The sequence below is a fragment of the Vicugna pacos genome, chromosome 19, assembly GCF_048564905.1.
Source record: "Vicugna pacos chromosome 19, VicPac4, whole genome shotgun sequence".
NCBI classification, from domain to species: Eukaryota; Metazoa; Chordata; class Mammalia; order Artiodactyla; family Camelidae; genus Vicugna; species Vicugna pacos.
This window is the reverse complement of record NC_133005.1, coordinates 15,449,320-15,463,019: the sequence shown is the minus strand read 5'-3', so window position 1 is coordinate 15,463,019 and position 13,700 is coordinate 15,449,320.

Sequence of the window (13,700 nt, the reverse complement as noted above, 5' to 3'; positions counted from 1 at the left end):
TCCCTAAATACCCTTAGGAAGCCAGCAATTATTTTGGGAAGGTTTACCCTTGTGCACAAGTTCTCTTGAGTGTTTAAGGGGGAAAAAAAAAGCCAAAATCAGGATAAGCTGATAAGGCACAGTGTCCTTGTAAATTAGATCACGGTTCAGAGAGAAACTCAGTTTTATAGGGACACAGGGTTAGTAATAGCAAAACCAAGAATTATCTGTTGTAATGCTTAAAACAGAGTGTTCTATTTCAGGGAACAGAATTATTGCCACTCTGGGGACTCAGGAGCGCACATCCATCTGTGATTAATGAAACTCAGTTATAAATTTCACTGGATTTGGCATTAATGCTGCTGGTAAACCTTATCAGTTATACAGTAACTGTTATTTTTCGAAACAAGAATGGTTTTGAAATTGCAATGCATTGTATAACCAGTGAGGACCCTCATGTGGCATTCTTTTCCATTATTACTAAATTGAAAGTCTGTGTTAAAATTTATGACATCGTAGATTCAGGGAAACACGGTGTTTGCAGGGTTCTCCAGAACTAGGCTTGTGGGTAAGACCTGGTATTAGACTTAGCTGTGAGGATTTAGGGTTGTTAGGAGGGAAAGGAGAGATCAAAACTGAAATGATAGATCATAGCACAACCAAGATATTGAACAAAGACAGCTTCTAGTTCTTAAAAGCGTGTGCTCTAGTGTGAGAAACAGGCCAAGGACAATGACCTACCCTGAGCACACCGTCCAGCAAAAATCCGGTGGTTTGTTCATGAGACCACTTTCTCAACTGCTCATGCCCTCTGTTGGTGGTCAGCAGAGTGGATAAGAATCTGTCCTGGCACAGTTTTGCTTTTATCTTTCAAACTTTGTACATTGGAGGGTGGAAAGTTGTGAAGTTTCACTGCCAAGTTCTGTGGAACACAGTATATGCTCTAAAAATACAGGATCAAGACCGAAAAGGACAAGGGAAGGATGAATGAGCTGGAGTTGGGATATAAAAAATTTCAATAGGTGAAGAGGGGGCTTTTCAGGGGCTAATGGATGTGTGACTCTTGAGGGGCATTCCTGGCACCATGCCTGGTCTGGAACAGCTCCTGATTCAGCCCCGGAAGCCCTTATTGGTTAATCCAGGCGTAATGGGCAAAGGCAAGAATCCACTTGCAAACAGTTGAAATGTGACTGTATTCTCTTCTCTCTGCTTTTCACTCTTGACGCAGAATTGGAGCTTAAGCCTCTGAGAATTTTCGATCAGCGCTGGAACTTCATGCCAACGTTTCTTAGCCATAGAGGCCAGTTTCTTATCCTGCAAAACCTGTGCCAGAAAAGAACTCCCACTGACTTGCAGAGCAGTTCTGACTCAGACAGACCCCCCTGAGGGCATGGAGCAGCATGAGCGGAGAGAGGACTGTGCACACGTCCCAATTCTTGACAGGGTGGGGAGGTGTCTCTGGTGCTCTTTCCTTGGGGGAAGAATCCCACACACTGAGTATAATTTCTAGGCATGTCGAGCAATGGGGCAAAATTAAATTGGACTCTCCTTCTCTCTTAAATCTAATTAATCTTCCTCTGCCATGTACTCACTCCACTAAAATAGGGCATTAAAATTCCAGCACTTGGCTTTGCATTTTCTAGCAGCTTTCTATAAGCAGCAGTAATCTGATCTACGAGTTCATAAAATTCTAATATGGAATGACTTAGAAAAATGAAAGATTTGGTCCTCAGCAAGTGAGTAACAAGATCTCAACTTGGAAGTATCAGATCCCAGCAGTAGAGAAGAAATGTCCCAGGGGTAGAATAATAATAATAATAATAATTATTATTATTATTATTATTATTATTATTATTATTATTACTATTACTATTACTATTACTATTACTATTACTATTATCATCATCGTTTGGTTTGTTGCATTAAGACTAAGCATCCGTTCCCAGTGTTAGTTGTTGATGGAATTGCATGCTCAATGAACACATTTAAATATCCCTTTGGAATGATTTGCAGAAACAGCATTGCTTAAACCAGTCTGTAGCTGTCAGCCATTCATAATTAATTCTGAATTTGTTCTGGCTTCTGATTTTCACACATTTAGATACCAGAGCTTCTGTTGTCTGGAGGAAAAAAAAATGTTTGCTTCGAAATGAGAATTAAAAAAAACAACCCCATCATTGATTCAATGTACCTTACAGGTTCAGAATAGAAGAACATGGGGTTGAGTTAGCTGAACACAGGTATGTTTTATTACTTCTTTATAGTAAAGCTGTTACTGGAATCTCCTCCTCCCCCTCAGGAAATCCCAGACAAAACTGCCCTTGTGTCTTGTCCAGGCCAGGACTACAAAAGGAGAAGTCACAGTCTGGCCTCGGTTGTCCCGAGAGAGAGAAATAAGCTAGCATGTTGAAACATTTAGAAATATACCACAAATATTTATGCAATATGGGCTGTTTATATGTGCATATACGTGCATATGTTTACCTTATAATGACAGCACGAAAGCCAAGATTCCTACGTATTATACAACTTAGACCAAGTATCAACTATAGCTTTATGACACTGACTAGAGAGGGTGGACTAGACATCAGTCCCCTTTAACTTTAGATTGCATGATTTTGCAGTTTATAGATATTTATACTTTCCTATAATTTATATATATTATGACCGACTTAATAAAATGGAGAATATGAGCAGGTCATGTGCGTGCTCTTCTTTTCCTCCTGAAGGTCAAGTGTGTGAGAGTGTATGCAAGGGTGAGCTTCTAAAGGATTCTGTGCAGAAGTCATTGCAACAAGATGGCCACTGATGTTCAGGCATGCGTTTTGAAAGGACTGGAAATATTTTATGCTTTTTAATATTTCTTATAATATTTACACCATTGCTTTGACAACTAAACATCTATGGAATAATTGATTGAAGGAAGGAAGAAAGGAATGAGTGAATTCATATCAAATAACATGTATAAAATCTAAAACAGAAATCAGTCAGATAGTAAATATTTTAGACTTGGCAGTTCATATGGTCTCTGTTTCATCTGCTTAACTCTGCATTTTAGAGCAAAAACAGCTATGTTTGTTTACAATGTGTAAACAAATGAGTGGGGCTGTGTTTCAATAAAACTTTATTTATAATTACAACCTGTGGGCTAAATTCAGCCAATGAGCAATCATTTGCCAATCAATGATCTAAAGCAACAAGGGAAATCTCTTATTCTCAAAATAACGAATTAACTTACAGGCATTTTAATGGTTTGCAAGACTGCGTGGAAATGTCAGCTCAGAGGGAATCACTTCTCACACAATCCGTCTACTGGTGAGCCATTGATACACAGACGGTGCATAGGACCAGCCAAACTTTGGTACTTCATCTTCTCACTGTCACTACATTCCTACTGGCCTTGCTGCATTTGATGTGCTGTTCCCATTTCCAGGCTAAATGAGGGAAAGTGGGTAGATGGCATAAGAGGGCATTACAGGCGACTGCAGGCAGGCCAAATAGCCCACCCATTAGTCACTTTGGATTTCAAGCGGGCTGAATGCAGCATTCATGAGTGCCCAGCGACAGCCCAGGCAAGATCCAGACAGTCTGCTGGCAGAAAGAAAGCTGAAAGCAAAGGGAAGCCTGTGTCGATTGTCATCTGTAGTCATGCGCCTGAGAAATTGTAGCTATGAATCAGCCTGTCTGAGGCTTCGCCGTCTATTTGACACAGTAAGGAAGATAATATTTGAAAAGCTTTTAGGAATAAAATGAGTCTTAACCACTAGAGAGAAGAATCACAGTCTGCAGCTACATTGCCTTGGGGTCTAATGATGATTCATTGTAAAATTAGACCAATTAAGCACCCTTCCTCAATTATGCAGTCTTGAGAGAGTAAGATCATGAGCTCCCTTTGACTCATGAAATCCTAAAATAAAAGGGATCTCAGAGATCTTCTGGTCAAGGGGTCATGGAATGTTGGAAGTGTAGGACATCTCACTAGAGATCTGGTCAACCCTTTTATTTACACATGAGGAAACTGAGTCATGGTGAGGTAAGGGGTGTCCAGTGAGTCCTAGCTAATGGGTGGTGAAGGAAGAATTTGAACTAGCATTCTTGATTCTGGGTTGATAGATTGATTGGTTCATTTATGAATATAATTACAATTCATTCAGCCAGTGTACTTGACACATTGTTTCCCAAAGTGATTTTATCAGACAAATCTGTTCGATTTTTCACAAGGATCAGGAAAGGACCTGCACTTCTCAGAACCTGCTTCAGGAAGTGGTGTGATGATTACTCCACACTTTCAAGCCTTCTGACATCCACACACCTACTGCACAGGTGAAGAAGATGAGATCCAGAGAGTCTAGGATGATGGCTCCTGGATTAGAATGACCTAGAAATCTTTTTAAAATTCTGAATTCCTATGGCCCATCCAGACCAATAAACCACCTTATCTGGGGACGAGGCAGAGATGCCTTATTTTTTGAAGTTTCCCAGGTGATTTCAATAGGCAGAAAGTTTGGGGGACCACAGAACCTGATGATGTTTTCTCATCTTATACCTCACGTGGGGAGACATCACCCATTGTGGGAGAAAATAACCTGAGGACATCAGAAGAAATGGAATAACATTTTTCAAAAGGAGGCCCTGCCTCATACACACACACAGACACACACACATGCACACACAAACACACACACACACACACACACTGAGAAGTTCTGAAGAATAAAGTCCTCTAGGAAACCAAAGGAGTTATATTATAAAGCACTATTTTACTTAAAGAGAACTTCAAGTGTCAATTAGCTGTGAATGTTGTTTTATCTAATTATTTACTTGGAAGAATTAATCAGAAATTAGAGAATCAGTAAATTTTCAAAAGCACTTAATTTTGAAACTAGGTCTGAAATTAATTTATGCTTCTTCTGACACTTCTACTCGTGCAGAGCTATGGTGGCATTTTGGTGCGAGTCTATCTGTCTAGGGTCCTGCTGTCTGGCAGCTCACCTCCTCTGTCTTTCAGCAAGCTGTATTGGAGATGCTGTTCAGAGATGCTGTTCAAAGATACAAGCAGTAGTTTGGATTCCTTCATGCTTTATGCGAAGTGATTTTCTTGTGCTTGCTTGAAAGCTAAAACCTAAATTTTTGAAGGCATTGTGTTTATACTATATTTTAAAATTTAAAGTTACTTTGCAAATGTAATCAATCAAAGTTGCAGGATACATCATAACTAAGCTCTCTCCTTAACTTGATGCTTTTGCATAAGAAGCGTATTACCCTATTCCACTGAAATTTCATATGTAATGTTTTCTTGACTCTTCTTTATCAAATCTTCCCCTACCAGACTCAGTTGGGCAGTAGGTGACCTTGGCATAATAAGCTAAAATAGAAAAATTATGGTCAACCATTAAATGTATCCATCTGAATAAAATTCCTGATGCATATTTTTATGTGGTTGTTTCTGGACTGAAGTTTTGGGGTCTTTCAGAACTTGCTCACTTTTTTCAGTTCAAGATGAGCTCTCTGGTCCTGGCTTCCCTGGCACATTTCTGCTTTTACCATTTTTCTCCAGATTTCTGCTCTAGCTCCGTTACTTGAAGCTCATCACATGCTCTGAGATCCTCTGGTCCTTTCAGGAGCCCCCTACCCCCAAGTTGTCCATCTAAAACCAATTAACTATCTCAAAACAGTCAAAAGCATCCTTGTTCCCAGGGGCTTGAAGTGGGAGTTGCATGTTGAGTACACTATTCTTACCTGGATTGTGTTTAATGAGGGTGACTTTGAGAGATGATGGGAGGAGCTAAGTGACTCCCCCTGCTCAGCCACCCCCTCAGTATATTCTCTCCTATAGACATTTTGGGATTTAAGGCAAAAATAAAATAGTTCAACTCCTCATTCTTATGCTGATATTCAAATATCTTGCTTTCTCTAAGAAATGGTGTTGGGAGATTTAGGAAAGAAGAGCTAAGAAAAGTTTGCTCTGAAAATCCAGAGACAGAGTCAATAGGGAAGAGCTGGAGCCTTTGTAAAAACAAAATCACAAAGCATTGAACGTCTCTTCTACTGTTGTAGTGACAACCTAGGAAAATAAAGGCTGGTGACAGTGTTTGCGTTTCTGAGACTTTAGCTAGCATGTCCATTGATGAAATATTTTACATTGATAAAACTTCCACCCTAAACAAAATACAGGTCTATCCATGTTCAAGTTTTACATATGGGCACCTGACATCCCAGGATATCCTTATGGCCCCCAGGTATTTTCATCCCTATGACCAATAAATGTTGATCTTAGAAACCATATGTCCTCAGATGCTTCTACTTCTGCAGCACTGTTCCTAGGAACATACTAACAAAAATGAATATAATATCTAAAATGAATACATATGTAATCTATTCCTGTGGGTGAGAGTTGAAAAGGAGAGAAAGGAAGGAGAGAGACTGTGATGCCCCGCACTAAGAAGACAGACATAGAAGAGATTTCAGATGGCCTTTCTGCCGACACATGATGGTCTTGTTTAATATGATAGGTCCGCCACCAGGACAATAGAATATGTCTTCCACCCTTGGGGACTTCCTTTCTATAATGGCATTAGCTCTTTTCCTATCCACCCAGCCTTTTAGTGTGCACAGCACACATTTTTTCACTCCTTTTTCCTAAATCCTACAAATAGAAATTGGGGTCACTATGATGTGCCAAGCAGTGAAATAGGTGAGGATTAACTCATGGGGTGTGCCTTTCCACTACTGATAAACAACTCAAACACCACTGCTCTTTATCTTTAAGGACATCCACACTCCTTGTTTTAGAACCCCGTGTCAAGGTTTTTAGGATAGTTGCTTTCTTTCAAACATTTTAAGTCACTTATCTTCAATGAATATGAAAAACGCAACCGAGAACGTGAGGGTGCTGGATTATCTCTTGGTAGCATTGTTCTGATTCATCACTACCTGTGAGGCCGGTGGCGCTGGTGTTCTGTTGTTCTGTGTGTGCGTTCATGCGTGTGTGTGTGTGTGTGTGTGTGTGTGTGTGTGTTTTCTTAGCTTGTTCATCTAGAAGTTTTATTTCCTCATATTATCTGTTACTGGAGATCCCAATGAGACCCCCATAGTAAGATAAATGAAGCAGGAACAGTGACCTCACTTCTTATTGCAGAATATAAATTCCATGCTGTTTCCAAATACTTCTGGATCATAGAACCATGACTTGTGTTTTGGTTGTTTTTTTTTTAATTTAATTGTTTTCCCTGTTGGGTCCAGGTCGGGCAGGGACCCTCCTGTGGTCCACATAACAATAACTGAAGCCTATGTCGCTGCCCTGGACACGTGTCCAGCTTTTCTTCCACCCACAGTCTCCTTCTTTCTCTCTTTTCCTACAAGGAAATCTATGGAAGCTGCTCTTATAAAATATCATGGCACCTGAAAACTGACAATACTGGGGGCTTTGTCTAGCTCTGTTTACTCTAGCCCTGATTTTCAGGGGAGAGTCAGCCCCCCTTAACTTTCAAAAGAGAAATAGCAATACCACAGAGTGAGTCTTTGAGGAGGACTGGAGGGTCTAACCAACCTGTGTCACTACCTCCTTTGGTCATAGGTCTCCATGCATGTGCTATTTGCAATATATGCCCCTGCATGATGTGGGAAACCACCACTAAAAATAATTTGGCTTCTTGCTGGGGTCTATGAATTTAAGTGATATGAATGTGTTCGCTCATTTTTGCAGTGATTAACGACTGGGAACCTGGGTGCAGGGCATAGCGTACAAGCAGTGGCTCTGCCTACAGATTAGCAGGATGCCCTCAGTCCAGGAATCGGGGAAACAGTTCCAGTACTTCTGGAGTCACAGGGAGCCGGGTTCACATTCCCCAGCTCTGCCACCTGTCATTAATGTGGAACCATAAGCAATGGACTTAATGTCAATAGATCTCAACGGCCTCATTGAGGAAATAAGGAAGAAGCATTCCCACCTCACAGGGATAAAGTGAAACTTAAATGGCATACTATACTTAGAGGTTCTGGAGCAATCTATGGGTTCAACAGAAGTTAGTTTCTTTTTTCTTAACACAGCTAATCTCTTTATCCCCTAATTGACGTCCCTCCGTCTGACCTTATTTTGGTCAATCTCAGCCATGTGGAGAGATTCAAGTCCTTTAGAAGCAAGATCCATGGGCCTTCACCTGCCAACAGACATTTATTTCATTGCCTTAAAAGGAACCCTGTGTTGCATGAAAAGGAGAAACGGATGCTGCTTCAGACCAGGATGAATTTACTGCTTTCTGCTCCCTATAATTTAAAGGGTTAATTTGCTTTCATGTTGCGCCCACTGAGACTCACTGTTATTATGGGATGCAGGTTCCCACAAAAATAAAGAGAGATGCTTTTTTCAAAGCATACACTTGCAAGACCGTAGTTAATTTCCCTGAGAGTCAAGAGAGCAAAACTCAGTGCAAGTCTTTGAATATTCACTTGGGACACTTTATGTCCCAGAGACGGTGCTTAAAAGGCAGGAATCCCATACCTTGAATTCACTTTCCCATGAAAGGCTGCAGAAGTTACTGGAGGAAACAAAAAAGCAATTTACCTTTACCCTCAACAACCCACTCCCCCTTCTCCAGCCTCCTCTCTCCCATTCCAGTCCACTACCTGAAAACTTCTAGCGCTGGGAGATAACTTTCTTTAACTCTTTGTTACCCCAAGCATAGGCCATGGACTGGCAACTTTGGCCTCACCTGGGAGCTTGTTCAAAATGCAGACTCTTACCCCCCCACCCCAGACATACCGAATCAGAGTCTGCATTTTCACAAGATCCTCCAGGATTCTTGTGCTCCCTGGAGATTGGGGAGCAATCTGGCGTCCACGTGCTCTGGCCACATAAGGCTGTGTTTCTTAATCGTGGCAATGCTGATCGAAGGCTTTGGTGTCGTATGTCTTCCATGTCTGCTTTCCTGTTGTAAAGAATATTTAGCACAAAGGAACACCATAACACCAAACCCTCCATGTGGAAAATTTTGACTCTGAGAAAATTTTGCACTGTTTACCCCAGGCCTTCTGTTATATTCAGGCCCACTGGAAACCTGTCTGCACACATAGTGGCATTTTTGGCTTTACAATGTCACTGTCTAATGGGGGTTGTATCAGTCTTCCTTGTGAGTAACACAGGCCAGTTGTGAAAAACCACACTTTCCTTTTATTTTCTCACAATAGTGGTTTTATAAAGGGCAGAGCAGATACCGTTCGGCTGACCTAACTTGTATCAAGAAAACCAAAGGGTGAACAAAATCCAAATCAAATTTGAACACAGTCAGGTGTTAAGGATACTTTGGAGAACTCCAGAGTTTTTGTTTCTTTCATTCTTTAATTTGTTTGTTGTTGTTTTTTAAACTCAGACAAGGATGTGGATTCAGAAAATGTTGTTGTGCACGCCAAATACGCAGTTAATGTTAAAGTATAATTATACCATGAAGTGTAATTATAACATGAAGTCATGGAATTCTGACTCATCTGTGAACATATTTTATTAGCAAATGGATGTTGAATATTAGCCATATGCAAATTCTGTGACAAGGCCTCTGGAGGAATATGAAATAAAGACATTCTGCCGTCAGAAGCTTCCCGTGACGAGAGGGCATAAAGGCTCATCGTCCTGGTACCCAAGAGAGACAGCGCTCTGAGTGACGCAGGGCAGAGGCAGGGGTGCAGGGTCAGGATGGGCGGAAGAAGCCTCATCCCTGAAGGTGTCACCAAAGGGAGTCATTAACCAAAAACCTGGCCTACTGTCCATGTCGTCCTTACCTTCCCGAGCTTACACACTGCAAACCCTATGCATTCCAGCACCCAGGAAGGGGTGGAGAACAGAGCTGCCTGGCGGGATTGGGGGCACAGCCCTTGCACTCATGGGAAATGGGAGAAGTGAGCTGGCGGACCGGGCTGCGACCCCCTGACAGGCACATCCCCTCACACTGTGCCATAATGTGTCCTGGTATGCTTTGAAGGCCGCGCATGGCGGTGGTCTTGACGTGTCTTTCAGTGGACACTGATTTTTATCACCAATCCATAACAAACCCTTTTGCCGACAGAAGGAAAAGGTGGGGGGCGGGGGAGAGGAGTGGGCAGCTGATAACAGTCTGCATTTAGAAAGGGCTGAGAAAGATCAGCATGAGCCCACTCTGGGGGGCCCCCTCTGCCGGTCGCCCCCTGGCATGGGGACTTTCACGTGTACGCAGTGAGGGACTGAAATCACACGTTGTGTTTCTGAGGCCCTGTTTAGCACAGCCAGCTCTCAAGGATGCAAAACCAACTTGTCATGCTCGACTTTTGTATGGTTTATACACATAGCCACAATTGTCAAAACTCATGCAGCTGTATACCTTAGATCTCTGTGTTTCACCTACTATAGATTATATCTTTTTTTTAATTGAAATATAGTCAATTGCAATGTGTCAGTTTCTGGTGTACAGCGCAATGTCCTAGGCACACATATACATACATACTAAACTATATCTTGATACAAATAAATTAATTCATTAACTTAGCTGGATGAGGGGGAGGGACGGGGGTTCTATGAAACACACTTGGCCTGTCTTTGATCATTGTTAGGACTGAACAATGGTGAGTACATGGGGATCCCTTTTCCATTCTGTCTTTAAAACAAAAAGGCAAGGAAGTGGTTGTTTTAAAGTCAGAAGACTGGTTTGCCTTTCTAGGAGAGGGAGAAGAAGTGCTCAGAGGCGGTTCAGGGGAGCTGGCAGTGTCTGTTTCTTGACCTGGGGGCGTGGTTACATGGGTGTTTGTTTGGTGACAACTCACTGAGCTATAGATACATGGTTTTCTGTGTGTATGTTACATTTCACATTTTTAAATTATCTGCACCATGAAAGACACCATAAAATATGCATATAAAAATACATGCGTATAAAGTAACTAAAGGAATATACATCACAAACATCCCTAGGCGCTATTTTGTGTATAAGTTAGAGCACAGAAGGAAGAGATGAACATAAATCACTGCCACCCCCCACCTCCCCAGCCTTCAGCGCTGGTATGTGTCTTTAAGGGAACAATAGATGCCCAGCAGTCACCCAAGGGAGGGGAGAGCATCTTGGAATGTTTTCATAGTCTGGGTCCCTCTAGACGCACAGTTTTCATCTCTTTCCTTGGAAATAGGAGCCAGTGAGCATTTCCTTGCTTGAGTTTAAGTAAGGCCAACCTGCCTCAGGGCCTTTGCACTTGCTGTGGTCTTTTCCTGAGGCTTGGCTGCCACTGAAACCTGGGTAGCTTACTTCATCACTGGCTTCAGGACTTGACTCAAGTCATACGTTTTTTTTTTATATTATTATTTTTTTATTTTTGAAGGGAGGGAATTAGGTTTGTTTGTTTGTTTATTTAACAGAGGTACTCGGGGTTGAACCTAGGACCTGGTGTATACTAAACATGCACTCTACCCCTGAGCTATACCCTCCCCCTTCAGATCACACTTTCTCAATCCTTAAATTGTAAAACTGCCGCCATATCTTTCTTGACATTCTCTCACTCCTTTCTCTGTTTTGATCTTCTTAGCATTCATAAATTAAATTGCATCTGATTCTCTCTCTTCCCCATTAGAATGTCAGCTGTACAAGAGCAGGGATTTTCATCATTTTTTTTCACTGCATCTAAAATAGTGCCTGGCAGTTACTAGGTGCTCACTGAATATTCACTGAATTAATTGAATCCCTAAAAAGGGAGAGATGGGAGTAGAAATTGATATTTAAAAAGTCAGACTTTGACATAATGAATTCATTGTTTACAAATGGCCTAGTGGTTAAAGAACCTATTTTATCTTATTCCATAACACTTTTGAAGGTAGAGTTTGTAACTGCTGCAGGTAGAGTACATTCTGAAAGGTATGGATTATGGAACTCAACCTTGTTTCTACCACGGATTTAATCAGAACTCATGTTCTGAATTCCAATCACCACCATGTGAGCCAGCCTTTGAAATGTGACTTCATGTGTTAGAATCGTCCTTCCAGTCACCCCCAGGTTGAGCTGTGTATTCCACAGACACTCCCCAGATTTCTATTACTGCAATTGTTACACCAGTTAAAGGACATATTTTCAAGCTGATGTCCTGCTGTTGTTATGAAGGGAATTGATTCTAATTGCCAGTTTCCTGCATTTTTCTTAAACATTTAGCCTTTGCAAGAGGGAAAAAAAAAAACCTCACGATAAAAATTCCACACATTACTAGGATTACTTCATAAACAGAACATTCTTGACTTCGGAATTCCCCCCAGACTCCAAACTGAGCTTACCCATACAGGAAACCTGAATTCATTCTGAAATGGGAGGAAAGCAGGGCAAAATGTTATCTTTGAGCTATGACATTTGGCTTCCAGTGGACACACAACATGGACTCACATCAAATGTCCAGCGGGCTGATAACAGGCAGGAAGTATCCCTGTCAACACAGCGAGCCTGACCTTCACTGGCAGCAAAACCTGGGACCAAATTCATCCGTTCTAACCTCCGGTCACCCAGGGTGTATGCGAGGCTGGGCCTGCAGGTAAGGATGTTCGCTGCTTCAGCATCTCAGGTCATCTCACAGATCATCAGACTGAAGTCTGGCCGACAGGGAGGGGCCCTGGGTGTTTATCCATCGTTGGGAGATGAACAAAGCAGAAAAATAGACCTTGGTTCCAAGTCTTCCCTGGCTCCGTTATCAGGAAAACAGGACAATATAATACCGAAATAAAATGCAGAAACTTCCTCTTTGCCATCGTTTTGAATCTGTCCTGGCACAGATTTGCACTGACATCAGCTCCCAGTGGCTCCAATATAAAATTTATCTTCATGGAAATGTGACCCTTGGCTGCCAGGAGACTAAAAAATATAGCCAACAATGGGGCAAATAAAGATAAAGAAGTTTGTGCAGGAAAAATGCTGCATTTCCTACACACAGCTTTATAACGGCCCTGTCCTGGGAATGAATAGAAAATAAATGGATGCAGGCGGCCATCGGGAACCTCCACTGTGTTATCTGCACACTGCTCATGGTGATAAAGTAGATAATCTCCTTGCAGGGCTTAGAACAGGATGACTAATTGATATTGCTATGAATAAATGGCCTGTGATACTTACAAGGCGGGCGGACAGGCAGGGACTGTCCTAAAATGTTCTATGTAACTCACTAGACCCCTGCACTAAAGACCTCATTTTGTTTTCACACTCAGGCTCCCTCGGCTTTAGGGTTCAGGAAATTATTGTGTGTGCCCACATAAGTGTGTGCGTGAATGATTTAAGATTTTTCACGTGTCAGACGTACTGTTTTGCTTAGCCATTCTTTTCAAATTCAAGCTCGATTTTAATTAAATCACATGTGTTTTAAACTCAACATGTATGTATATTTTCCTTTAACTGTCTTTAGGTTGTGGTTTAATAACTTCGGTCTTATTTTGCCCTGGTGCATGTTTTGGTTTCCCTATTAATGTCTTGCATTTATACAGCTGTTTTCAAAGCAACTGTGAAATATTTTTTAAATTTCTTCCCAAGGGGAAGAAACTTAGTATAAGCAATATGGAAAAAAGAAGAAGAAGAAGAAAAGACAAACATTCTTCTATGGAGTTCTGTCAGTGTATTTCAGATATACCAGGAAATCAGCTAAGCTAAGCAAACACAGACATTTTATGTGGCAAGAGCAAAGTAATATAGCCTTTTCACTTCAATAAATCACTGTCATAATTGTCCTAAAGCAGTTTGTTT